Consider the following 27568-nt stretch of genomic DNA (forward strand, 5'->3'; position numbering starts at 1 on the left):
GGTCTATGTAGAAGCAGCAGAAGACACGTTTTAACAGAAAAGGGAGAAGATACCACCGTGTGAATCTGGAAATTCTGTCCTCATCTTGTCCACACACACAGAAAACACCCAAGCACGTGCCTAGTGTCCAACAAGAGCACAGAAAGGATAGGGATCCCTCCAGTTGTTTAATGACCAGCCCCACTTGTCACCGCCACATAACAAAATCCGCACGGCAACTTCAGCACGTTTCTTTCACGATTCCACGGAAATCAGGCTGAAGAACATACAGATGTTTTGCCCACATTTAAAAATCCAAGTGTGGGACTCAGAAATAAAACAAATTATGGGTTCACTTCACTTTTCCAAATTTTTACTTGGAGAAATCTATAAAGATCTTGTCAGTTACATCCTTAAGGTTTTCAATAATTTTTCAATGCAAAGATCGGGCAAGACTTGTAAAGAGGTACACACATACGGCCCAGCGCGGTGGCTCACACCTATGATCCCAGCACTTTGGGAGGCCGAAGTGGACAGATCAAGAGATCAGGAAACCGAGACCATCCTGGCTAACACGGTGAAACCCCGTCTCTACTAAAAATACAAACAATTAGCCAGGCGTGGTGGCGGGTGCCTGTAGTCCCAGCTACTTGGGAGGCTGAGGCTGGAGAATTGCATGAACCCGGGAGGCAGAGCTTGCAGTGAGCTGAGATTGCACCACCGCACTCCAGCCTGGGTGACAGAGGGAAACTGTCTCAAAAAAAACAAAGGAGGTACACACATTCATGCCACATTCTTCTCTCAAAGAGACAGGCCCTTTCTTAAGATTCCAGAAGTAAATGTGGTTGTCACCCTGCTTTTGAGAGGATGGGCTGTGTTTTTTTTTTCTTTTTTTTTCTTGAGACAGAGTCTCACTCTGTCGCCCAGGCTGGAGTGCAGTGGCCGGATCTCAGCTCACTGCAAGCTCCGCCTCCCGGGCTTACGCCATTCTCCTGCCTCAGCCTCCCGAGTAGCTGGGACTACAGGCGCCCGCCACCTCGCCCGGCTAAACAGACTTTCCTCCATGCACCAAGGATGCACCATGGGGGCAGTGCTGCCCCCGCCTCCCCAGTCTCTGCTCAGGGTGGGGCAAGGGGAGCTCCGTTGTCTCCCGTATACACCGTCAACAGGCCAGGTGCTCAGAAGGAGGCTTCCAGGACTCGCTGTAGGCATTCGTCAGCAGGGCAGGCAGTGCCTCGTGCTGGTGGGCATCCAGCAGTAAGGGAGTCTTGCACTTCACTCCCTGGGCCCAGCCCCTGAAAGAGGGGAAAGAGACACCTGTATCGTAACTCATGTGTATTTATAGACACACAGAGACTCTGCAGTGCAAGGTGCAGAACTAGAAGGAATCATGGAAATAAGAGGGAAGACATTTGGTGACGACTGGCAGAGCCACCTCAAGCCTCAGCACTTCCTGCCGGAGCCCTCACTGACCAGACTCCTCCAGGGTCACTGCCACTGCCTTGCCCAGCTCATGACAGGGCAGACAGTGACAGAGCCTCAGAACAACCTCCCACTCTTTCCTCACCAGCCCAGGGTACGAGCTGTTCATGAGTGTCCCAAGGCCTGAATGCGGGGACACAGAGGTGACTGAGCAGAAAGGGGGACAGCCACAATGGCCGCGGGTGTGCAGACATTGCGGGGCACCCCAGCAGCCCTTTCCGTCTTAAAGAGGACGGCCACTGGTGTGCGGATGCTCCCGCGTGACCCAGCCGTCCTTTCCATCTTATAGGGGAATGGCCACGGGTGTGCAGATATTCCCAGGTGCTCCAGAGACCTTTTCACCTTAAGGAGATTTTCACAGTCTCATATCAGTCTCCAAACTATTCAGTGAGGTTGGAGGAGTATCACTGTGGACCAACACTGATTGGCACCAAGTAAGGGCAATTTTATAACCATGTCTCAACCATGAAACAATCAGGTCTTTGGCCATCTGGTCTAAGCTTTTTCTGTAACAAAGTTGGATAATTAAGTTGAACTTTGGTTTTCCAAAGCTTGTTACAGAAACCACATCTTCCTAGGTGTGGCTCTGTGGTGTCACGAGGGCTCTGGCGTGCTCTGAAATGAATTTGCCACTTCAGCCTACACTCTACTCCCTTGTTTGATTAAAGAAACCCAAAAAGCAGAATTTGTTTTGGCCAATCGCGTGCTGACCCAACTGCAGAGGTTTTAATTAGAGTACTTTCATTGCATCATAGAAAGCAAAGTCATATAGATCAACTCATTATTACCACTCCAAAGGTTTAGTAAATCTCCAGATAATCAGGCAAACATTTTAAGAAGCTACATTAAGGTTTACAATACTCAAAATTTAAAACTACATCCATGCTTCAAAAAACCACCATTCCCATTTTAGATGGCCAAATGCATATGAGAAAGAAAGAAACGTGCTGAGCGCATTTTTTGGGTAATCTTATGGAGAAACTGCCACTTTAAAAATGGCTCTAGTCCCTGGCTCCAGATGGGTGTGGTGGGTTGCCTCACTCAATTTCAACTCCACCTGAAGCTGGGACACTAGAAATCCATTCCCACACTCCAGGGCACCAGAATTCCCACTTCTGGAAACAGCCAGGAATGCAGACCTGTAGCAGAGAATTCTTTCCTGCCCACCCTAACTGTCCTCTGTGGAAGGCGACAGTCAAAGACAAGTCCATCCCCCTAGGCGCAAATGCACCACGAAGAACCATTTCAAGGTGGGAAGTGATTGATCAGTGGGAACAGGCAGTTTAGCTAATCACTTATAAGGCAGAGAAGGGGGGTTTGAAGGCCTGTACCTGGTCTTGTCCTCGGTAAATGGTCATCCCACCAGTCAGCCTAAGCCACATGGGAACGGGCTTCTTGAAGTAAAAGTGGGGGCGCAGTTGTGGGGAAGGGGAATGTCTTAACCATCACTGTTTTGAAGGATCACAGGGCTCAGGCAATGTTCAGTATTATCACACACCAAGGTTTTTACAGTCTGAAGAAAACTACAGTCCTAAGGTGTCAGTTCTCAAAGTCCTTAAGTTCCTCCTGCTAAGATTCCCAGAGGGTCTCCACTTCTTGCACCGAACCCCAACTTGCACAGGCACCTGCGTCCTTCTCCTGCAGCAAATGCAGATAAGAAGCTGTGGCTCTGCTGCAGTAATGATGCCATGCAGCCCTAACACCCCAGCAGAGCAATGGCTCTGGCCTGAATGTCCCCAAAACCTCATGCTGAAACCATCTCCGAAGGGATACATTAAGAGGTGTGGCCTTTGGGAGGTCCTGCTCTCAGGACCAGGGTTGGTGTCCTTCTTGGGAGGCCTGGAGGAGCCCTCCTGCTCCTCCACCACGTGAGTTCTGACGAGATGACCGCTGCCACGCAAGACCCGGCGAGATGCTGCCGTCTGTGAGCCACAGGCCCTGGGGCACCAGATGTGCAGGTGCCTTGACCTTGGACTGCCTTGACCTTGGACTTTCCAGCTTCCAGAGCTGTGAGCAATAAATGTCTCTTTACAAATCACCCAATCGACAGCAGCCGGACAGAGACAGTAATGTCACAACATGAGTCACTTTCTCAGTGGGCCAGAGGACTCCCCATGAGCCACCACTGTAAAGCAAGAACTCCCTGGAGGATGGAAAGGGGTTCACAAGGAATTCTACCCAGCACCAGGGTGTCTGTCCTTTCTTGCAGGAAGACAGCTGAGCCATGGCAGGAAACTACAGGGTGGGTGGGGCTGGACAGTAATGTGTCACCTGCTCATCTAAGCCTCAGTCTCCTGCCTCTCATCACGACAGTGGGGGTAACACCCCCCTCACCTGAGCTGTTGGGGGAGGTAAGAGTGCTGGGTGATTAACAATTGTTAGTTCCACGGAAATAAGGCAAAGAATCTGCCCCATGTCTTATAAAACCAAATCAGCCCAGGAATTCCACATCACTACTAATTTGCATGGGAAAATACCAGATTCTCCTAAGTTCTGGCATGTCATTTGTATTAATAAAGTTTGCAGAGTTTTCACATACTAAGTATATAAAACAGGAAAATAAATCATGCAATTTGGAGGCTGAAGCAGGAGACTCACTTGAGCACAGGCGGCGGAGTTTGCAGTGAGCCGAGGCCTCGCCACTGTACTCCAGTCTGGGTGATAGAACGAGACTCCATCTCAAAAAATAAAAAAAAAAAAAGATTTTGCTTCTTCATACTAGTAAAGTGGGCAGACTCTACATGCCAACTCTTATTCAAAGGTCGCCTAACACTGACTCAGGAACTCTGGCCCTGATGTGCTTGGAGTTTTAATCCTAACAGTGTTAAAGACCACTCCCCCAGGAGCTCTGAACAAGTACTCCAGGTATACGCTGAACAAGACCACACACTCTGACCGAAATCTAACTTCCCAGACCCAAACTACAGAACCACAGAAGACACTGCTTCTGTCCAACTTTTTGTTCTGCCATCGTTTGTGTCCATTATTTCCTACAAACCATCTCATTAGAATTTAGGGCACACAAAAGGCCAATACAACAGGGTTACTTTTCAAAGGTTTGGAGGTGAAGAACAGATACAATGCAGTAGCTTCCTATTGCTGCTGCAACAAATTACCACAAATGCAAACCTCCTCTCAGCCCTGGGAGTCAGGAGTCCCAGGGCTGAAGTCAAGGGCTCAGTAGCTTGTATTCCTGCCTGGAGTCTCCCAATTCATAGAAGCCACCATGCAGCTTGGCTCACAGCCCCACACCCCTCCTACCACTGCCCCGGCCTCAGTCCTGCACCTCTCCGGACCCTGCCCCTGCCCCACACTTGCCCTCACCCCCACAGCCCTCTGGCCTCTATCTCGTCCTCAGGTCTCCTCCTCTGAGGCAGACCCTCGTACTGCCTTCTCAAAAGGCACATGTGAAGACACTGGACCCGCCTGGACAACCCAGGGTCCTCCGCCATCTCACTGTCCGTTACACTCACATCTGCAAAGCCTCTTTTGCCATGGAAACTTCATTATACTAACAATCATTTAACAAGTCCATTCTAATGATGTGAAAATTGGCATTGTTTTCCTCCTAATGAACAGATCAGTCACCCATGTAACCTATAAATATTTGACTATTAAATATACAATACTGTAGGAGACAGAGATGAGGAAGACGGTTCCTCCCTGAAAGACGACTGGACCCTAGACGGAGGGATAAACATTCTGAACAGAATCAACATAACTCAACATTTGAGTCGGAGAGGTCAAGCAATAAGACGTTCAAAAAAGCAACCAGAAAGTATGTACTGTGCCTGTAGTTCACATCTGCGCCTGGCGTCATGAGCACGAGCATGCGGACACGCACACAGGGCCCAAGTGTAAGACCAAATATAAGGAGCTTTCCACTGTAGTATTTAACTAGATCTTATTACAAAATAGCCTCCTGATTTTTATCCAAAAAGTTCTCTGTAATTAAGGAAATTAATTTTCCCCTAAAAGGCATTTCTCTAGCTATCATTCCATATAAACTAAATGGGCATATTAAAGAAAAAAGACAAATGTTTGACTTCGGGGGTTTGCCTACGACTTGAATAAGCATGATTTTCTTCTGGCCAAGCAGGGAGCAGCTGGACCAGACTGGAGGGAAGGAAGAACAAATTTCCACTCTGACCTCAGTTGGGCACCAGAGTCTTCCCTGTCAGAATGTGGGTGTGGTGCTTCCCACACACCAGCCTCTGACGAAACTCAGCCCAAGGGTGTGGGAAAAGGCTGTCTACTTCTGAAAAATCTACAAAGTGCAGACACATCAAAAGCTTCAGAAGCCTGTAAACGGCCAAGGAGACCACTACACCCTTGGAGTTTACAGAAAATGGTCAGCATCACACGTGCCTGAGGTCCAGGGTCAGCTCCCGGCTGCCGCGACGCCGTGAACGCAGCCCTGGCTTCCCCTCTGATGCAGAGAGCTGGTCACTCTGCCGGCAGCACTCAGAGCTCAGAACATTCTAGAGGAAAGCAACGTGTTCCTTTTAAAATGGGGAACCGGGGCAGCACAACTGAAGCTCTACGACTGTCTCAACTACTGGGTTTCGGGGTAGCATTAGGAAATCGTGAGAATCCAAATCTCAATTTCATACAGATTCCAGATTCACTGCAGGTTCCAGAATTTCCTGAGACATTCTTCCAATTTATCACTCAGGATTCCCTTGCCAAAGCTAATAAAGTCTACATTCCTTACGGAAAACCCACCATAAGCACCACCACAAATAAGATCAACTGACTGACGCCCGCCCTTCGCACCAAACATAGAAACTGTTACTCACACAAGACTGTGCTGGAGGCAGCTCTCAGCTGAAGCCGAATCCGTGAGACTTCATTATCCCCCATTTTGGATCGAGTGTGAAGACTGTCAGCAAACCAGGGCCCCAGTGTAAAGCAGAGAACAGATCCTCTGATGCCTGCCTGAACATTTCCTTCCCACCTCTGTCTTGGATATTGAACACCCTCAGAGCTCCTGAGTCACCCACATTTGCAGGTCATTTATCCAGCCACCAGGATAACACAATTATGCGATAAAAATGCCTTCTCAGGGCTTTGTCGTACTCAACAAAGAAGCTCAGAAGGCTAGGTAAGCGCAAGAAAGGGGGAAGCGTCCTCCAAACAGACAAAAACCAAGGAAAACCGTGCAGAGACTCGAGAGAGAGAGAGCAGAAACACAGCCCGCTGTAGCCTTTCAGGTCCTGCTGGCCGCAGCCCTGCGTTAGGTGGCACCATTTCCACAGATGCATCCTGCTGGGCCCACTTGAAAGGTCCCGCTTGCGAGACACTCACCCCCACTTCCAGCTCCTGCAAGACCCGCTGCAGCCCCACTCCATCCCGGGGGCCGACTGTGCAAGTCTTCCCGGCGAGACCCCTCAGAGCCTACTCAGTGTCTGAGACTGGGAAGCACCAAGGATCCAGAAAGGCACAATCCCGTTCTCCTCGTGCTGCTTTCTGGGTTCCAAGTTGTCTAACGAGTCCTGCATAAACCCCGGGCTGGGGAGCCAGCCAGGGCCCAGCAGCACCCAGCTCATGCGCTCCACTCACCCCACAGAGGACCACGGAGGCCCCAGCACGCTCTGTCCGCGGGGCAAGACACCAGAAACAGCCACAGTTCAGGGTTCTGACACCCGCCCCGCTGCCGTCATTACCTCCTGGGATCTGAATTCTCATTGGTTGCAAAGGTGATCCCACAGCTCCGCTGCCTTAATTACCTGCTGGGATCTGAAATTGTATTGGTTGGAAAGGGGATCTCATTGCTCAAGCACTCCCTGCTGCCTCCTTGCAAACAACATAAAAAATCCAAAACCCCTCGTAAAGAACGTTTACTATAACCTCAAAACAAGACACATCCCGAGACCAAGGAAGATACACACGCACATCTGACACCCGGTGGACGTCAGTGACCGACGCCACGGCTTCCGTGTGGCGTGTGAAGCAGGAGGCCTGTCACGGTGACTCAGGCTGGGGTCTGAATGGGGGTCTTCCAAGCAACTAGGCAACCAGGACGCACACCCCAAAACCCAAGTCCCCGCACTCATGTACCTGGCAGAAATGCTGCGTGGCCATCGACACCAGTTGTGAACCAAGACCGATCTGTGTCCTGTGGCCCTCACAACGTCCGTACATGCCTGGGCCCAGCAGAGGCCCGCACGGCACCCTGCTCGCCTCCAGTGGGGCTCTCTCCTGCCAAAGGGGATGGCCCTGAAGTCCGTTGAGATTTCCAAAGCTCTACAAAGTCGTGCTTCCTCCTGCTTGTTCAGAAGGCCTAAAGCCCTGAAGACACCAGTGAGAATTGACCTAGCCTCTTAAGGCAGCTCAAATACCTAAACACAGGAACGCTGGACCTCTCTGCCCTCGAGAGCAGCCGATAACACACTGGGCTAAGCAGAAGGTACAGATGTCACATTCAGAAGCCAGTGGCGCTCAAGATTGCATTCCAGGAGCCGCCCATGTGAGTCCCTCCAAGGCTTCCAAGTCCCACTTGATTGTTTTCATCGTATCTCTATAACATCAGAGACACTATATCTCACGGTATCTATGAGATCGTCTCCACTTTTATGAGCACATATGCTCCCTGACTTACCATGGGATGAAACTGTTCCAATAAACCCAGCGTAAGCTGAAAATATCCTAAATAGAAAGTGCATTTGACATCATAGTTTCAACTTACAACGGGTTCATCCAGAGGCAGCCCATCTTGGGCCAAACAATGCACTGAGTGTGACTAGTTCACACCATCACAAGGTTGAAAAAAAAAATCAGATATGTAACAATTGGGAGCCAGGGACCCTCTGTATTGGGGCTCCTGTCTTCAGAGACAACAGAAACCTCTTCTTAGACAAGAATCACAATTTATAATCCTCAAAATGTTAAACTTAGTTTAACAATCTAGACGTTCAAACAAAGCCAAAGTAGGCCCACAAGGCCGTTTGTGCCCTTCACTAAGACGCACGACTCTGTAATAACCCTCACCACAGCCCCTCAGGGTGGGTCCCAGAGGCAGTTGAGGCTTGTGGCTACGGACACTAACGAAACCAAAATCAGAGTACGCAGGTGCAGTCAAGTCATATGACTTCTCCACTAGCATATGCACAAATGTTCATCAGCAAATCTCATCTTCGCTTTACCTCCCTCCCATGACCTAAAAAGGAGTTCACCACACACACCCATACACACACACACCACTTCAAAAACAAAATTAGTACTTGCATTCAATTCTGGGCATTCGGAATAGACCTAATGGGTGATTAAATCTCTCCTCCAACCCATTGCTTAGTCTTCTTAGAGGATGAAGGATTTTGCATAACACAAGTCAACATATAAAACATCTGCTATAGAAACAGACTTTCAAGTGGTCCTCATTAGAGTGATTCAACTAATATACAAAGGACCCAACACACAGCAGTGTATATTAGAAGAATGATTAATTTGTTCCCCTAAAAATCCTAATATCTACACAGAAAAAATACCCAATACACATTTTATCATTCTTTACCAGTATAGTCATACAAAGGAGTATCACAAAAGCAAAAGAACAGATTTGGTTTGACTCACAGTTCTAAGTTTAATATAAAATTGCTAAAACCACCAAGACAAACATGACTATGAAATATTTAACGATCTTCACCTAAATTCAAGTCACCATTCAACCACCAATACCTCTGCTCTCCTTACGGGAACTTTCCAAAAGTAAATTCTGGAATTAACAGGACAAAATTTTCTGGTGATAGAAATTAGGAAGAAATTGGTTGAAGGCCGTTCCTTGGCTGTCAAACTTTTTCTCAATAATATTTTGTAAAATAAAAGCGTCAAACAGATCTTTACATTAACTTACAATCTATCAAGCAATACTGGAGCAAGCTTTAAATATTAGCCACATTCTGTCAGGGCTGACTAACATTAAATCAGTATCAGTCTCATGTCTTGTAGGATCCACAGCTCATCTTCTTAAAACCACTTAAGATTTCATAATTAACTCAATTAAACAATGTAAGTCATCTCCTTGATCTTTGACATGAAGGGGTAATTTTCCCCCAAAATAGTACCTCTTTCCTTGACATGATTTAATCTGTGGTTAGAGTATTTAACAGGATTTCTTTCCTTCTTAGAAAATAAAATATACACCTTTCCAATATGAAAAACTCTAACTGATGATGCCATAGCTTACCCAGGTCAAAAGCATTTTTTTTTTTTAAGTTAAAAAAAGAACCTAACTGCATCTTTGGACCTTATGTGAGGTAGTGTCCAGGGTCACTGGGACCTCTACTTGGCCAGTGTAGCTGGGTACCAATTAAAGACAGAAACCCAAGCATTCACTCAAAGCCCCTTCCCAGCTGTTCATCCTAGTGGAAGAAGCCATGAGTACAAACGAATGCGGCATTCTACGGAGGGCTTTGGGGATAGGCTGCTTGAGAACATCAAAGTGGCTCACGTCCCCCGAGTATAAAGCCAGTGACTGCTCTCAGCTTCCATCCACAGTAGCCAAGGTCTGGAATCACCTGAGTGCCCGTCAACAGGGGATGAAGGGAACGTGGCCCGAACACACACAGGAGCAATACTCCACCACACAGCGGAGAGCCCTGTCATCCGCGGCAGCATGGATGGAGTTGGAGGACATTACGTTAAGCAAACGAGCCAAGCAAGGAAACGGCGCATGTTCTCACTCATAAGCAGGAGCTGAGAGCAGATCTCATGGAGGCCAAAAGTAGGTGGTCAACAGGGCCCAGCAGAGCCCACTCATAAGCAGGATGGGCAGAGGCTGGTAATGTGCACAAACACACAGCCTAATGGGAACACGAGACCTACTATTGATAAATCAGCAGGGGGATGGCAGTGGGTCATCTACTGTGTATTTCAAAACAGCTAGGAGAGAATAACTTAACATAACCAGCACAAGGAAAAGAAACTATTTAAAGTGAAAGACATCCCAAGTACACAGATTTCGTCAATATAGGGGTGAATCAAGGTATCACATGCACTCTGAAAATATGTACGTATATTATGTATCAACAGAAACAAAAACCAATGACAGAACCATTTGCGAAGCACGTGCAGGAGAAGAATGGGAAGCCTGACATGGTGTGGCTGTGTGTCCCCACCCAAATCTCATGCTGAACTCTAACCCTATGTTGGAGGTGAGCCCTGGTGGGAGGTGATTGACTCATGGGGGTGGTTTCTAATGGTTTAGCACAATCCCCCAAGTGCTGTCCTCATGATCGTTCTCCTGAGATCTGGTTGTTTGGAAGTGCATGGCACCTTCCCCTTCACTCTCTCTCCCCTTCCAGCCATGTGAAGACACGCCGGCCTCCCCTTCACCTTCCACTCTGATTGTAAGTTTCCCCAGATGTAGAAGCCTGTACAACCCACAGAACTGTATGCCGATTAAACATTTTTTTTCCTTATTACCCAGCCTCAGATAGTTCTTTATAGCAGTGGAACAACAGTACAGTCCTCAGGACCAGCAATGTTTTCCTTCTACCCAGCGGCCAACAAGGTCCTACACCGTAGCTGGTTTTCCAAAGCTTTGCCAGAATGCTGAAGCTGTTTTGGGGATACTAACTTTCCCCATCTCTGGCAAACCAGATGGGGCATCCTATTTGGCTCTTACCACCTTTCTCAGAGAAACCCCACCTCTGAAACAGCCTCCACCAGGGGCCTCCTTCAGCAGCAACAAAGCTGAGTGTTCCTTGCACTTCCCTTCTTCTGAACAAGTAAACATCTTAAGCTTGTTTTTCCATCTTCCCAGCTCATTGAAAAAAATATCTTATGCTTTCTATTTTCCTGACACACACACATGGAAGAGAAGTGCCGTGAGGGCAGGGGCTCTTGTTTTCCCGGATCTGAGCCTGGCCCTCAAACACTAGCCGAATACTAACACGATATCCAGAGGCAGAAATGCAAATATCCATATGACTTCAAATACCCTAAGGACCTAACAGGCCGAGTGGCCCATGTAACTATGGTGTGCTGGGCCATTCAACTGGTGTCCAAATCCCTGTCCAATTGAGCTCTTTAATTTCGAGACTTTTCAGACAGCTGTTTTGTTGTTGTTGTTGTTCTGTTTTGTTTTTATTAAAGGGATATGTTACAATTATAATCAAGAATATCCCAGGCCGAGTGTGGTGGCTCTTGCCTGTAATCCCAGCACTTTGGGAGGCCAAGGTGAGCGAATCACCTGAGGTCAGGAGTTCAAGACCAGCCTGGCCAACATGTTGAAACCCCGTCTCTACTAATACAAAAATGAACCAGCCATGGTGGCAGGCACTTATAATCCCAGCTACTCAGGAGGCTGAGGCAGGAGAATGGCGTGAACCAAGAGGTGAGGCTGCAGTGAGCCAAGATCGTGCCACTGCATTCCAGCCTGGGCAACGCAGCAAGACTGTCTCAAAAAAATAAAAATAAACCAATACTCCCAGTTAGTTCTTCACCAATGTCAGATACCTCAGTTTAAAGAAAAATATGAAAGCATGTTTTTATATTTCAGTGTTGAATTTAACCATATCTTTTAACCATACCTTTTAAGAAGATATGAAGATAGAACTTCCTCAAGGATTGGGGGAGAGAAAAGCAGTTAAGAAAATCTTAAAACCTCAGGAGAAAAACAAGTATGGGTTAAGACCTCAAGGCAAAACTTTTTCTTTGCACTTTGATTTCAAAAGAACAGAGATGCCCAAATTATGAACTCTCCCATCTGCATTTTATATTCGTCTGTGTCCTTTGAAAGGCTGGAGATGGGATCCCAGGTTCCAAAGTGCCTGGCCGTGGCTCACATCAGGCGGCATCTTTCACAGCCGTTTACTCCCCTGACTCTGCCTAGAGAGGTCTGTGGCCCAATTTACAAAAAAAAGGTCCTAATTTACTCACGTTCATCACTTTGAGCAGAGTCTCAAGAAATGAGGCAAATATTGACACTCCACAGAAGCAAGTACTCTCTTCCTAAAAGTCAAGTGTCAGGTTCCCATGAGCCAGGCAGCTTGCGTACAGAAAGCACTGGCTGACTTGCTGGTTGAATGTTAAATGCATTTAAAATGTTAAGTGATCAAACCCCCCTCCCAGTGGGTGTGCGCGTTGAGCTGGCTGCAGTAGTGATGCAGACCACGTTCTTTCCTTTGGTTTTGCTTCAAGCAGAGCACCCCACACCCAGGAAGAGGCCGAAGGATGGCATCGAGGTCTAGGACAGATTTAAGGAGAGCTGCAGGCTGACTGCCTCATCTGCAAATAGTCTCTCATTTCAGAGAAAATCACTGAACAGAGTTCATAACACGTGAATTTTTAAAATTCATATTTCTACTTTCATCCCATTAGAACTTTTGAACCTCCACCTCCCACCTAGAGAACGTCAGCTCAAGCCGATCACAGCGCAGTGCGATTTTCTATAAATAATGTGCACGCCTGCATCTGAGCTGAGATGTGAATGTCTGGAATGTGCCTGCCAGGCCCAGGAGGAACTGCAGCAAGTGTGGGGACACAAGCCGCTAAGGAATCTGATTTGGAGGGAACTGGAGGCAACTAAAACTAGGTCCACTGGTTTTTCTTGGTAAGGTTTGACCAGGCAAACTGTTATCACTGTTGCTAATTTATGGTAATTGGCATGGGGACTTAACAGTAAGTAATTAGAGCAATTACAGAATTTGCTACTCAATTACAATGGCACAGATTCCTGAGAATGGAAGATCTGTTGCCCAGGAATAGAGTTCAAGAGGTCCTCCCCATGCTCCGAGGAACATGGCATTTCCACGCACCCCTGCTTTGGTCCCTGGCCACCACCATCCTGATCTCGGCCGTCTGATGGCATCAGTCCCCAAAGCTGGAAACACCTGACACCTCTTGTCACCCTCCCATCTGCCCTGCCTTCCTCCAGTCCGGGATATTCAGGGATGCCCACATACAGGACCAGGAAACCAGGGTTATCCCAAACCAGTGCCTGCATTCAAAGTCCTCCACGGCAGCACAATCACCAATGGCCAATACTCCCAGAACCTTCCACCTCAAAACGGGAGCACATCTGGATTCAAGCTGACAATGCTGCATTCTCTTTGCCATGTACACATGGAGGCATGTCAGGTTCCACCTAAAGGTATCAGGTTCCACGCTGCTCAGGAGCCCAAACCTAGTCACTCTGCATGATCTCAATTCACCATCCACAGAGAAGCCTGCAGTTTTCCTCTGGTGCACGGTGTGGATGGTGGATGGTGGATGCATTTCCCCTGAAGACTCGGAAACAGAAGCCTGGCCAAGGAGGCCAGTCACCCCAGCCCCTGCAAGGCCCGGACGTGACCCTCTGCTGTCTGCACACAGTACCCAAGTCTAGCAGTGCTGGCTCTGTGGTGGGATCCATCTGGGCCTGCAGAGGACCCGGGGCACAGGAACCGTGCAGCCTGGCTGCAGCCGGAGGCCTAAGGGATCCCCACGAGGCTCTCCAGCCTAGGTGCCCTCACCACAGGCAGAGCCATGCAAGAGAGTTGCCTGCTGAACTGGAAACGCCCCAATCTGCTCAGCCAACACAGAAAGACAACAGCCACCTACAGCTGCTGAGCCCCGAAACGTGGCCACTGGGCCTGAAGGGTTGAATCTGGAATTTCATCTGTGAAGTTCTTTTCAAATGTGTTTAGCTATGTAATCAAATCTTTATTCTAATTAAATTTAAAGGAGCCTCTGGCTATGGGCTCCCTTCTCGGGCTTCACAGCTCCAGGGAGTAAGAATGGGAGAGAGAGAGGCCCAGAGCCTCTCTGCATTCTCCACGTTAATTCAACAAGTCATCATAAGGAAAGGCACTCCAGCAGGAGAGGTGTACACGGGAAGAACTGGGTTGGCCCTGACAAGCATGACCCCCATGGCATCACAGCTGCCTCAGGCAACAGGCAAAAGACAATGATGCCCACCTGGACAGGCCACCGGATGTGATGATGCACCCCCAAGCCCTAGTCCCACAGCAGCCAGAGACCACCCGCTGCTCATCCCGGGTGAAACAGGCAGAGCTACCGGAGCCCTCAAAAGCAGGAAGAATTAAGGAAGCGATTCCCACGACACACGTGACACTCCTTGGAGACAGACACAGGCTTCGCTGTGAAAGTGCAGAGGACGGTGGAGTCCCTAGGCAGGCTGCTTCTTCCAACGATCAGGAAGAAACCAGATCCATTTCCTTGTAGGAGAATCATTTGTACCGTGATTAGACAGAAGACAGAAGGTGGCTGATGTTATCAAATCATCAAGCACCTCACGGCTGCTTCTCCAAGGAAGGCCTGGAAACTTGCAGCCACCCGCGTAGGGGCCGCAGTGTTTACAATGGAGATACGGGTGACCGAGGTCTGGCTTCCTCAGGGAAGCTACATTTGAACTTTCACCACTGAGGAATCGGTCATTTACAGTCACTCACCCTCAATGCAGAAGAGGGCTCAAGACACTGCACCAGACTTCAACACTCAGGGTTGGGGTTAGGGTCAGGGTCAAATTCACAAGTTTTACAAGATGTATTTCCTTGGGATGCCAGAAGAGATGCAGCTTCACACCCCCGACCTCCATGGTTTGCTTAGCCCCTTCACCAGTGGATCTCACCAACAGATGACACATCCACGCCTCATCCATGGCAGCACAGAAAACCACTTGGAAGACAGCCACTCCCACCAAGCTTCCTGACTTTGGTGTTTAAAATCTGCATCTCATACGTGAGATTACACTCCTCCGAACAACGACATTGCCACTGTCATTTCACCCAAAAGGGCTTTAGGAAGTGACACGCGGTCCAGACGCCAGAGGTCGCCGGCCGCCTTACTCTAGCCTAATTCCTTTGTGCCTGTATGGAGGCTTCACAGATACAGACCATTAATGACTGTCTGAGAAGCTCAGGGCATAGACGAACTCAGTGCTGAATTTTTTCCATTTATCACCCTTTGTTTTGTCCAGAAGACAGCTGAGAAAGGCGGGGGCAGATCATCTCCTCGAGTGTAATGACTCTAGCCACTTCTCTTCACCCCAGGTCACCACTCAGTCAACACCCTTTTGAGAAACCAAAGCAATTCTGTTCCCTTCACTCTGGGTTCCAAGCACTAAATTCCTCCGTTTTATCAATTAGATTATCAAGCAGCCGTTTGTAATCTGGACTGCAATCTGATACGAAATTTAAAGCTAATTTAAGTTGCGGTAATAGCTCCTATTCACATTATAGATAAGGCATGAATGAAAACTTTAATCTGTTCATAGGACCAACTTTGTAAACAAACCAATTATTCAAGCAATGATTGTCTTCAGTTAGATGCAAATTACTTTGCTCATAAAAGATTTTCCAGTAGGAATTTTTAAATCCATGGTCTGTCTTTTCTGAGCCTGTCTCTGCACCTTCCCCTGAGTGCACAGCAGGACTTCTCAGGGCATCCCATCAGCAGACCCACTGAAGAGAATAAGCCCGCAGCCCGCAGCCCCCAGCCCAGGAATCAAGTCCGAGCCCCAGCAGCCCCTCGTCCAGCCGGGGCTTCCTCACCAGCACAGCACCCAGAGGTCTTCCAGGTTTAATGCCACGTGTGCGTGGAAAGTAGAGTGCTGGAAGGAACACAATAGACATTCAACAATGCAAATTCCCCCCTGGAACAGCCCAGCAATCCTCTACCTTCCCCAAAGTACCCATGCTAGGCAGGCGTAGAGTCCAATGGGGGTGCCTAGGAATCGGCATTTAACACTATTCTGATGAATAAAAGTTTGAGAGGTCGGTCAGCGAGAGGCTGTCGTGGCCTCCACTCATTTGCAGGCTCTGAAGAGACACAGATTCAGGTAACAGGCCAGACAGGACAGGACAAGGATGAGGAGGTGGAGGGCAAATTCCATGGACCACCATCCGCCCCGCCATCCCCACTGAGACTCCGTGATTTAAAGAGAGGCAAAGCCAGGGAGAAAAGATGCCCGCACCACACGAGCGACTGAGATTTCACCTAAAGCACGCAGCATGTGGCTGAGGGCCAAGGTTGGGCAAGCCAGGAGCACAGAACGGGGTTCACTGGCCCAGAGGTGTCTCCCACACCCACACCCCGTGCAGACCTCCCAAGCACTGCCTGTGTCTCCTGCCTGGTTTAGTTCCTCCCCGCCTTCTACTGTGTTGGTTTCTCAGCCGCCACCCACCACCACACAACCCTCTCTACAAGCTTGGTGGACTGAAAAGAGCGGGGGCGGGTAAGATCTGGGCTCTGGGGCCAACGTCCTGCCGGAGACATTAGTTCCAACCCACCTAGCTGTGATGTGAGCCCCCGAGATTTCTCAAATGTGAGATGGGAAGGTAACTGAACCCACTCACCAGGACGGCTGTGCAGACTGAGATTACATATAGCCACACCTCGGCATCCACCACACGTGGGACCCCAGTCGTGTTGCCCCTGATGGGAATCCCTCTATCTATGCCCCTTCTGCTACCAGAGCCAACTCCCAGCAGTAGCTGTGGAGGGTGCATCCTCTATTCCCACTCCACTCCCCTCCCATCGCTCCACGCCGTGCCCTGCCACGCAGCGGCCACCAGCAAATCCGGCCCCACTGGATAACCGACCACCAGCCCCCCCCCTCACTTTGGGGCGTCTTCCACTTGCAGTTCTGAAGCAGGCCGAGAAACCGCCCTCAAGGGCAGTCACCTGTTCCTTATTGCATGTAATGACCTGCCACGCAGGACCACCAGCAAACCCAGCTCCACCATCCAGGCTCCTGTGGATTAACCGAACCCCCACCCCCCACCTTGGAGCGTCTTCCACTTGTGGTTCTGAAGGGGGCCGAGAAACCGCTCTCAAGGGCACTCACCTGTTTCTTATTGCATGTAATGACCTGCCAAGCAGGGCCACCGGCAAACCCAGCTTCACCGTCCAGGTTCTGGTGGGTAACTGCCCCCGTCCCCCGCTTCCTCCTGGGGTGTCTGGGAGGCTCAGAAACTGCCCTCCACGGACACTCACCTGTTCCTTATTGCACTAATACCTCATTTACAGAAATCCACTTTGACTTTCCAGCACTGCAGTTGTGACAATTTAGCAATCCTGCTTGCAAGCTACAAGAGCTTGAGGTCACGTCCACCTCACCAGTATCCCAGAGACCCAGCACTATCCCACTGTGTTTAAAATTCCAAAATACTCCTGCAAAATGCTACTGGCATTTGCTTTGCACATAAAATGCTAACAACCTTCAAGTGAAACAAATATCTTCAACAGTTTGGTACAATGACATGTGAGTTACACATCTGCCAAGTTGTAAAGCCTCATGCATTTATAACATTTTATGTACGGTCAAATGGTTCATTAATATAAATTATGAAAATCTCTAAGAAACAGGTTTCTTCTGGCATTAGATGACCAAAGGAAAACTGGGTTCTGGCTGGCTTGCGGGCCTGTAGAGGCAGACATATCTGCTGACACAACCAAGCTCCTTCCCACTGATGTGGCCTCATCCCAGGCCCCTCACCCGGATGCCTGCAGGCCCCTGGAGGAGCAAGCCTGACCTGTCCACATTTCTCAAATGCACAGCTGTTGCTCACACTGCAGATAGAGTTCAAGGCAAGAGCAGGCCACCATGCTAAAAATACCACGCAGCGTCCACGCCAGGTGACGGTGGTTTTCACTCCATCCCAAAGCCCCATGTATGAGTTTACAGCCATGATTACCACATGGATTTTTAGACCCTCAAGACATACTTTGTTTCCTTTTATGCAACAAAGTTAAAAGACTATCACTCAGATATAGGCTCTGAAACTGTGGAATAATTATTTGGGAACAGAGCCTCTGCCAGGTCAGGATTAGCACTTGGGACAACACCCCGTGACCTCGGTCCACACAAACCCATCCAGACCAGAAGCCTCCCGCACTGTAATTTCTGTGGATTTCTGTAAACGAGGTATTACTGCAATAAGGAATAGATGAGTGCCCTTGGAGGGCAGTTTCTGAGCCTCCCAACCACACGGCCATTTTCAGGCTGAAGCCGCACCACCTCCAGAAACACTGTCCCTCGCCGAGGTGTGCCTGGCTTCTCCCTTTTTCCAAAACTTAACAAAACCTGAAAAGGACAGGTCTGTGTAGAAAAACACAAACTACTTGCGATTCCTCTTCCCAGTTCACGCTGTAGGAAGCTCGTCTCGGCCCTCACCGTGTTCTGACTGTGGCTTGGTTCCCATAAGAAATAAAGTCAGAATTCTAGTCCCTGTCTCCTGGGCAGTGTGGCAGGCATACATACCTTCAGTTATATGAGGAAAGGCGTGGCGAGCCCCCTTCCTTCAGTAAAACTGCACAGTTCCCAGAACCCTGATGCCATCTCCCTCACACCACTGTGAACACCTGGACAGAGCACATTTCAATGCGTGCACATTTGTGGGCTAGTTTTCTATTTCTCCACTAAATCACCCCAAATTTAGCGCCCTAAACTCTGACTTATTTTCTCACATTTCTGGAAGCTGGAGTTCAAAACAGGTCCCACCATCTAACGTCGAAGTGGTGGCAGGGCTGGCTCTGGGGAAGCGACCGTCTCCTTGCCTCCCGCAGCCTCTAGAGGCTTCTGCATCCCCTGGTCCATATGGCACCCACTGTCTTCAGGACCCACAGCGGCTCTGACGGCCCCTCAACTGGAAGACGCAGAAACGTCAGGAGCCCGGGAACCTAGTGCTAAGGCCAAGCCTCCCCACCCTCCCAGCTCCTCACACACTCCCGTGTGAGCTAATATAGATTCCACTTTAACTAGTGTCACCTGTGTAAGGGGTAAGTGCCCAGCTGTGAACTGGTTAACCTCGCCCACACAAACCCCGAGAATAAACTCACAGGCCATGGACCACTCCACAAGCAATAAGCGACCACCTGCTCAGGGACCTCCATGCCCCAGCAGAGCCCTCCGGTACCTCCTTGTGAGCTCAGACTGGCAGCAGGGTTCTGCAGCGCCAGAGGGCCCTGGATAAAAAAGACAGCTCCCATATCGGGAGGCACCGCCCGCGGTTGGGTTCCCAGTACTTTAATAGCCCAGGTGGACAAGCCGGGGCGCATGCAACCCCATCACCAGAATAACGGCTGCACGTGGCGAGTGCACGGGTGGCCACCACTCAGCCCAGCTGGCCGCGCTAAGCACATCACCACCGTGACGCCCAATCAGATTGAACTGCTGGAACAGTCCCAGCATCGGCCCCCAAGAACATTCTGGATCACAATTCAGAGTAGTGATTGCGATCAGGGCCACATGTGGCTGAATGTTTTTACAGGAGGACACCACAGCTGGACTGACGCCACAGCTGGATCTGGGTGGACTGAGAGCATTTCCCACTGGACATTCTTACAACACCATTTTATTTGCGCTTTATTAAACTTCTATGGCTTTTTTCTGCTTATCTACTTTATGGGAGTGTTTCTTGTTCTTATGACTGCGGTGATACTTCAAGCTACAACTATCAATGTGTAAATTAGTTTGGAAGTCGCCTTATCATTAAACATTTCACAAGCAAGCAGTCAGAGGCACCTAACCCGGAGGCCTCTTTTCTTCTCTGAGCCAAAGCTACCTTGGACTCAAAGAAAATGGCACATGGAGGGGGGCTGGATCTCCAGCGCCCATTCCTAGGGAGCCTCCTGGGGAGCAGATATGGAGGGAGAAGCCCTGGGTTATGGCACTGTCGTACTAAAGAAAAGTCTATTTGGGTAATGTAAGCACCAGACTTAAGAGATTAAGCAAACCATGAAAAGAAACTACTAACCACAGCTTCTCCAAAACAGAGCTAAACTCCCTTTAGTTTGAATTGGAAAAGCAGAAGTGATGATCAGGATACAAAAAAAAAAAAAAAAAAAAGAAAGAAAAAAACAAAAAGAAATGACACAGTATCTGAACACAGGAGAATAATCAAGGGCCACTGTCTCTTCCTGTGTCAGTGGGAGCCTCGCATCTAAGCTGGATTTAGAAGGTTGCTACTTTGGACTGAAAGGTATCCCCAACTCTAGTTTGTAAGCAAGTGGAGCAGAATGCTTCAATTATTTCAAGGTTTAGCGGTAAAGCTCTGCAACTCTTACAACCATTTTAATTGGTGTGAATTTTAAAGTGACTCAATCTGTTGGCTGGAGTATCTAACGGCTTAACCACGGGGTCACGTTGGAAAATTTTTCCAATTGCTTTTGTTTTTCCTACTGAAGATGCATTTGAACGTTCTTGTAGTTTGCAGTTGGCTGGTTCTGATGTTTGGTCCTGAGGAAGCCCAAGTATCCGTAGAGGAAGAATCTGAAACCTCAAGCCACTCGAGTGCTGTCTGGACAGATGGAGACCCCAACCCGAGGGCCACTGACGGGCTCAGCATGGGCGCAGGGCCGCCCGATGCAACAGGCCACGTATTTGCCGGTTACAAAACATCATAAGCACACACCCCCAGGTGTGCACACACGCTCTGTACACATCTGTCCCTATCAACACCAGCACACACCCCCAGGTGTGCACACACGCTCTGTACACGCTCACGTCTGTCCATGCCAACGACAGCATACACCCCGAGGTGTGCACACACGCTCTGTACACATCTGTCCCTGCCAATGCCAGCACACATCCCCAAGGTGTGCACACACATTCCATACGCGCTCACATCTGTCCCTGCCAACGCCGGCATACACCGCCAAGGTGTGCACACACGCTCTGTACACACTCACATCCCTCCCTGCCAATATGAGCACACATTCCCAGGGGTGCACACAGGCTCTGCACATACTCATGTCTGTCCCTGCAGCCTGAGTCAAACAGTCACAGAGAGGCAGAGGAGGAGGAAGAAGGATGCGATGGGCACTAAGGTCCTGGGCCAGTTCCCCTCCCTACCTCGGGAGAGACCCCTCATGTGATCCTGCCATCACTCACCCTTCCGCCTCCATCCTCCATCCTCCCACAGGGATCAGGAGGATGCCCACTGCACAGAGCTGTGATGAGCATGAACAGAAGATGGCAGGAGCTCACGCCAAGGTGCTGAGCACGGGGCCTACGGAGTGCTTCTTTCTGCTGTGGCTGACATCATCAAACAGAGACTGACACAGCTTCTGCAGAGAATGCCACTTGCTAAGAAACTGAAACGTGTGACCTAGGAGCCTGTGAAGGTCTAAGAACAAACCAACAAACCAAACGGTTTTGTTTGTTTTTCAAACACCATAGCCTGTTTTTTCTTTTTTTTCATGCTCTACCTTGGGTATCATTTAGTTAAATTTCAAAGTAAGTCCAATAATTACACAAAATCACAGGACTGAGCATGGAGCATTGTTTCACTTCATGTCCTCCAGCCTTTAGGACACATTAAGGAAAGACATGATTCCAGGATTCCCATTAGAAAGGCTGCCCTGAGGCACCTGCTGGGGCAGCCAAATTGCAGCTGTTGATGCTGCCCCCAAGCTGCTTGGATGAAGCAGAAGATTCCGGAGATCTCCTCTCTTCTGCCCCTTGTCCAGGAGAGAAGGTGGGGGGAGAAAGGTGAGAGAAGATAGGAAGAAGGAGAGGGGAAGGAGGGAGAGAGGAGGGGAGAGGGAGGGAGAGAGGAGGGGGGAGGGAGGGATAGGGAGAGGGAGGGAGGAGGGGCATGTTCCATCCACCAAGGCAGCTACACTGCAGAGAGAATGGAGGGTGTGTTGCCTCTCAGGACAGCAAGTTCAAGCTGTTTATAATTGTTAGCATAAACAGTGACCAGCTGAGGACAGGGCTGTCATTGGAGTTGACGTTTTATTTTCATAGTTGATATTGGGGACCTGGACCTAAAGCAGCGTGCCTTGCCCTTTTGCCAGATGGGCCTATGCTTCTCTATACTTGAGTCTATTTGACTAAATACCCGATATTGACTAGGAATTATGACGTGTAGGATACCCCTTACCACAGTAACATCAAACTCATATTCTAAATGCAATTTATTCAGGGACTGGCTTCTAACTCTGGGTGGGAATGTTAAGCTCAGTCCAGTTCAATTCAGTAAGCATTTATCAAGAAACTCCTAGACCAAGAGCTCTGTTAGACACTGGGTATGGGGGGTGATGGGGATACGAAGATGTGGAATTAGAACTCGAGAAGCTCAAATGCTTCCATTTAATTCCCTAATGCAATTACTAAGCTTCAACCTGATGGCTGTAATGTCTAAATTCACTTTTTCTTTATTCCAGTTCTACATAACAAAGCATAAATAATCACAGAGGAATGATTCTGTGTTGGACTATTCAGTGGACAGAGAAGAGCATTCTGACCAGTGTGAGACACTGTCTTCCTTCTCAGGGAGCCCGTGAGGTGGCTGCACAGAGCACACGCGTGAAGATTCAGGAACACGAGCATCAGGTGATGGGAGGGGCACGGAGGCAGCACCAGAAAGATGCCTGCCGAGAGGCCGCTGCAGCCAGGCCGGCCGGGAAGGTCACGGGAGTGGGCGCAGGCATCTCCCTCCAGCCGCACTTGGTTTTCATGAGGACGCGTGCACGGAAGGGGATGACACCGAAATGCTGTGGCGCTGAGGGGAGGAAGGGAGGGACACAGGGCCGACGGCTGGCCCCCACCCCTTCCGTCCCTGCCCCTATGAACGCTGCCAAAATCAGCCCCAACGGGGAGAAATGAGGTGGGTGAAAGAGGTGGACAGACTTGGCTTCCATGGAATTCACAGATTCCAGTCATTAAAAATCCCTTCTGAGTTTTCACCTGGAAAACTTTGCCAATGTACTTAGGGACAAGAGGCGGAAGATGAAGCCAACACAATTGGGCTCAAACTGCCACCCTTCTCCTTCTCTCTTCATCCACCACCCTCCCTGGGCCCCTGAGTGTGAGAACCAGGAGCTGCACAGCCCAAGGGTGCAGCCCCTGACCAGAGGAGGGAGCCGCACGGCGGGGCCCCCAGCACGTGGATGGCAGGATCTGTGCTATGTCAGTCCCAGGGCCCCAAGCAGAGAAGGCCTGGGGCTCCCAGCTGAAGTTCTGCTGTCTACTCTCTCACCAAAGTCGAGAAGGACTGAGTGGGACCAACGCTGCACCTGGCGGCTCCTCAGTGGCTGCCGATGTGGTCCTCACGCTGCAGGTGAGACCCTCTAGGGAAGCCCAGACAGTGGCGAGAATCACAGCCAGGAGTGCTCCAGTTGCCCCAAAACTCCAGCATAGCCTGAGGAAGGCAGCGCCCGCTCAGATCCCCGTGCAGGCTTGTATGGCACACTGGTGAGGCACACAGCACCAGAACATGGCACTTTAAGTGGCTTTGTGGGGTGTAGGAACACAAAGTGTGGTCTGGAGTGGCTCAGAAGTCACTCCCACCAGCCTGTGGGACCCGGACGGCCCCTTTGGACGTGGCTGGAGTCTCTCCAGGGCGGGCTCCAAAGTCCCAAGGATGAGGTGAGCGTCGGTCTTGCTCTGAGGAAGGCCCCTGACAAGTATCCTGAACATGCAGGTACACAGCTGGCTGACTCATCTGAAGGGACCTGCTGAGCTACGAGCTAGGGACAGCTAGAGAAAACTGCGTGAACCTTTGTGACTACTCACAGGTAGGTAGCTACTGCCTGAGACACAAAGGTAAAGAATTAACCTGAAACTGCATATTATAAAACTTATTTTTAAATGATGGCGCTTAATTGAAAAGACTCCCAAAGAATACTGCATTAGAAAGTGACAGAGTGAAACCGTGAGGCTGACCGCAGGAGTCCCTGGAAATTTCACCAAATGTTGTGTCAAAACTGGGAAACAGAAGAACTGCACCTGATGAAACATTCCATTAATCACTCGAGTCCTCCCCACATACGAAGCTATGTAAAAAGTGTTCCCAGAAGGTAAAGTGAGCAGGAGGGCTGTGAACACACAAAGAGAGAGCCACTTCGTCCACGGACCACAACAAAAGAAACGCTAATGAGTGCCGACGACACGCTGGAGTCCAGGGCTCTGGGCGCAGCTGGGACGGGGACACTCAGGGTCCCACTGTCCAGATGGGAAACCAGGGTGGAAACACCAGGGAGCCTGTCCCAGGGTGCAGAGCTAGTGAACAGTGGTTCATACTGCGACAATCCCAGCTGCCAGGCTCTGGGGCTCCTCGGGACAGAATCCTGTTGACTTCACTCTGGGGTGCGAGAGGCGGCAGCATCCCCCAAAGGCACCTGGAGAAGTGGTGTTACCCTCCATCCCCTGTCCCCGGCGTTACCCTCCGTCCCCCTGTCCCTGGTGTTACCCTACTTCCTCTGTCCCCAGTGTTGCTCACCATCCTCCTCACCTCCAGGCCCCTCTCCCTGTCCTCCCTCGTTTTCCTGTTCAGCCAGAGCACATCACATGTCTCTTCCCTTTTCAAGAGGCTCAGCTGCACCCAGAGGCATTCCAGCCTATTCAGGATGGGGCACACACCCTGGGGAAATGCCAGCACAGGGCCGGAAGGGCCTGAGACCCTCTCACTGTCGCCCAGGAAGGATGGAACAGCCCACGGTCATGCTCATTGTCAGGCAGGATGAAAACTTCTGGGTCCGAAATGTTCTTTTCACTGGAACTGCTCGGACCATTCGTGAACGAATCAGTTAAATACCAGCAAGTGCCACTCCCACTTATTCTCTGGCTAGTTTTCCACCCACCAGCAACCACACTCCTAGGAATTATCCCTAACGCAGAATCAGCGCCTTGTGCCTTTAGGAAAACCTCTTTCTCTCCAGCTTTGTCCTCCTTCCACAAAAGGTGCCTCTGACTGCCTCACTCGCTGTACCAGGATTTCACTCGGCTATGGAGGAAAATCTGCGTGGGGCTCAGAGGTGGGTGGTCCCTGCATGGGCAGCAGGTCTGTGACATCCTCCGAGGAGCCTGGCCCAGGCCTGCCTCACACGCCAGGACTCTGCCTTCTGGCCCTCGGGCCCCCGAAGCTGCTTTCCCTCCAGGTGTCATGCCCCGGGCAAGAAGGCCGGACAAGGGCCCAGGGCTGCTGTGGGTCAGGAAAGCCTCCTGACACCTCCCACTCCAGGACCCCCCATCAGCATCCCAGCATCTGGACCTGTGTCACCAGCCGCTCCGCCGTACAAGAGAATTGGATTTTCAGCTGGGTGTGCTGCTTCCCTAAACAAAGTAGGGTGTTGTTACTCAGGAAAAAGGAGAAAATTGGCATCTTCTTGGCAACCCCGCGACATCCAGCCACCGGTTCTCACCATCCCAGAGATGTCCATCCAGGGCAGATAGTGTCTTCAACCGAGCGCCACTGACCCAGAAGTACAGTAATTAGTACACTTTCACCAGAATCACCCACTCCTTCACCTTTACACTCAAGAAAAACATGTTTGCCAGGCAAATTAGATGTCCAGGAGGTGTAAGGAAACCCCAAGCCTGCTTTAAGCCTCAGACTTTTGAGACCGTTGAGGGCTGTGCGCACAAGAGCAAGGCTGCACCCGAAAGCTCTGCTTCTGCCGGACGTCATGGACAGACCACACGGCTCAGCCACATGGACCCTTCCAGGACTTCACGAGAGGGACTTCCGTGGTACATGCAATGATGTGCACTTCGTTCAGCCTCGAGCAGACCACGCCCTCGTTACAGGGTCGGTGGTCCACCTCCTGCCATCAGCCCCCCACCTCACCGAGGGTCTGTGTCTGCATCTGAAAGAACTTTGCTGTTTTACCTGGGTACCAAAATGCAGCATCGCGATGTTTAAAGGTCTTTAAATATCAACACTCCGGGTGCAGTCCTTGTCACTTTAATGCGGTCACTCGATGCAGGCCTCACTCACAACTCTGAGGTAGCTCATCCCTTCCCTACCTAACCAAGGAAGAAACGAAGGCATGGAAGGTGCAGCTCCTAAGGAGCAGATTAGGATTCAAACCAGTGAACTTCGTCACATGCTGACCTACCTCTCAGGCTGAGATAACGTTGAAAATTAACCAGGTAGAACAGCGTTCCATAAATCGGCTGGAAATGGTCCTTGTGCATGGGCCTGTGGTTACTCCCTGAAGAACAAGACCATTAGCCCAAAAATCCACCTGTGTCACACTCAAATGTTTACATATACAACTATTTTTAAAATAACCCAATCAAGCATGTTCACAGCCATTTAGAGCCATATAGATTGTCTGCTTCGCTGACAATCAACCCAAGACCTCTGTCGGCAAAGGCCACGGTGCCGGGTCCAGAGAAGGCGGGACAGAGACACAAGCAGACACAAGCAGGAACCTTTCCATCCCTGGGAGCCTCGCTCTGATCGGTCCGTGAGGACACGGTACAGACCGTGGGGCACAGGCAGACGGCAGGCCAGGAGAAGGGGCTGCATTGCCGGGAGGCAGTGCTTTGAGCTCTAATGGATGGAACACTGCTAACCAGTGAAGGTGGAGAGAGGGCACACGTCTGAGAGCATGTAGAGGCAGCAAAGCACAGCCAGCCTCGGGGAACCAGAAGCCACAGGGACATCAGGTTGGGTGCTGCTGTCTGCCGGCCACTGGCTGGGGGACTGTACTGGGCCTGGAGGGACATCCCTGACACTCCCCACCAGATGCCAGGGGCACCCCCAGCCCCAGGTGAGAACCACGGATCCCATGGTGAATGAGGCCAGCCTGTGGGAAGTGGGGCTGGGACAGCTCTGTACAGCTTAATAGGAAAGTTGGGTTCTATTTTGTGGGGTTTTGGTCACGCCGATGGCTAGTCATGGCTGTCCGTCAGGAAGTGATTTGAGGATAGACTAGAGAAGGGGCTGCCAAGACCAGCGGAGCATTCGCTGTCTGGGTCCAAGGTAAAGGAAATAAAGGCTGGCGATGTGACAGTGGGGGGGAGCACAGAGCAAAGGAACTGGTGGAGACACAGGGCTGGCCCCGCACAGGGCTTTGAGCAGCTACCCGGGGGTCGTCCTATTAAGTCTCCTCATGGCCCCAAGAGGCGGCTGTGAGGATCCATCTCCTGAGGACAGAACTGCTCCAGAGCCACACAGCGAGGATCCACAGAACCAAGATCCGGGCCAGCTCCAAAGCGGGTGAACTTGACCCCTCAGCCATGGTCCTAAGACAGGGATCGGAGGCCCCTGGACACACAGACACAGGAACTGCAGGAAGGGGAAACGGATGCCCCGGACCAGTGGCGGGACCCAGGGTTTCAGCCCTCCAGGGCCACTGGGACCAGCCACTGCACAGGTGGACACATGATGCTTTAACTCGCGCTGGGGGAAGGAGCCCTCACTCTCAG

General features: G+C 50.3%; 1 protein-coding gene across 6 annotated transcripts in view; it reads right to left on the minus strand.

The window, feature by feature from the left end:
* LOC139361667 (disco-interacting protein 2 homolog C-like) overlaps positions 1–27568 on the minus strand; it is a 173194-nt gene that overhangs the window by 143986 nt on the left and 1640 nt on the right. For 3 of the 6 annotated variants that reach the window (XM_071090462.1, XM_071090448.1, XM_071090449.1), the window contains exon 1: positions 18874–19682. The exons of 1 other annotated variant lie outside the window; for it this stretch is intronic. The gene's annotated coding sequence lies outside the window, so the exon portion shown is untranslated. Of the gene's footprint in view, positions 1–18667; positions 19683–27568 lie in introns of those variants that run through there. 2 more of the 6 variants (XM_071090447.1, XM_071090445.1) reach the window with 1 other exon arrangement.

This window comes from Macaca nemestrina, unplaced genomic scaffold (genome assembly GCF_043159975.1).
Source record: "Macaca nemestrina isolate mMacNem1 unplaced genomic scaffold, mMacNem.hap1 Scaffold_93, whole genome shotgun sequence".
Classification (NCBI taxonomy): domain Eukaryota; kingdom Metazoa; phylum Chordata; class Mammalia; order Primates; family Cercopithecidae; genus Macaca; species Macaca nemestrina.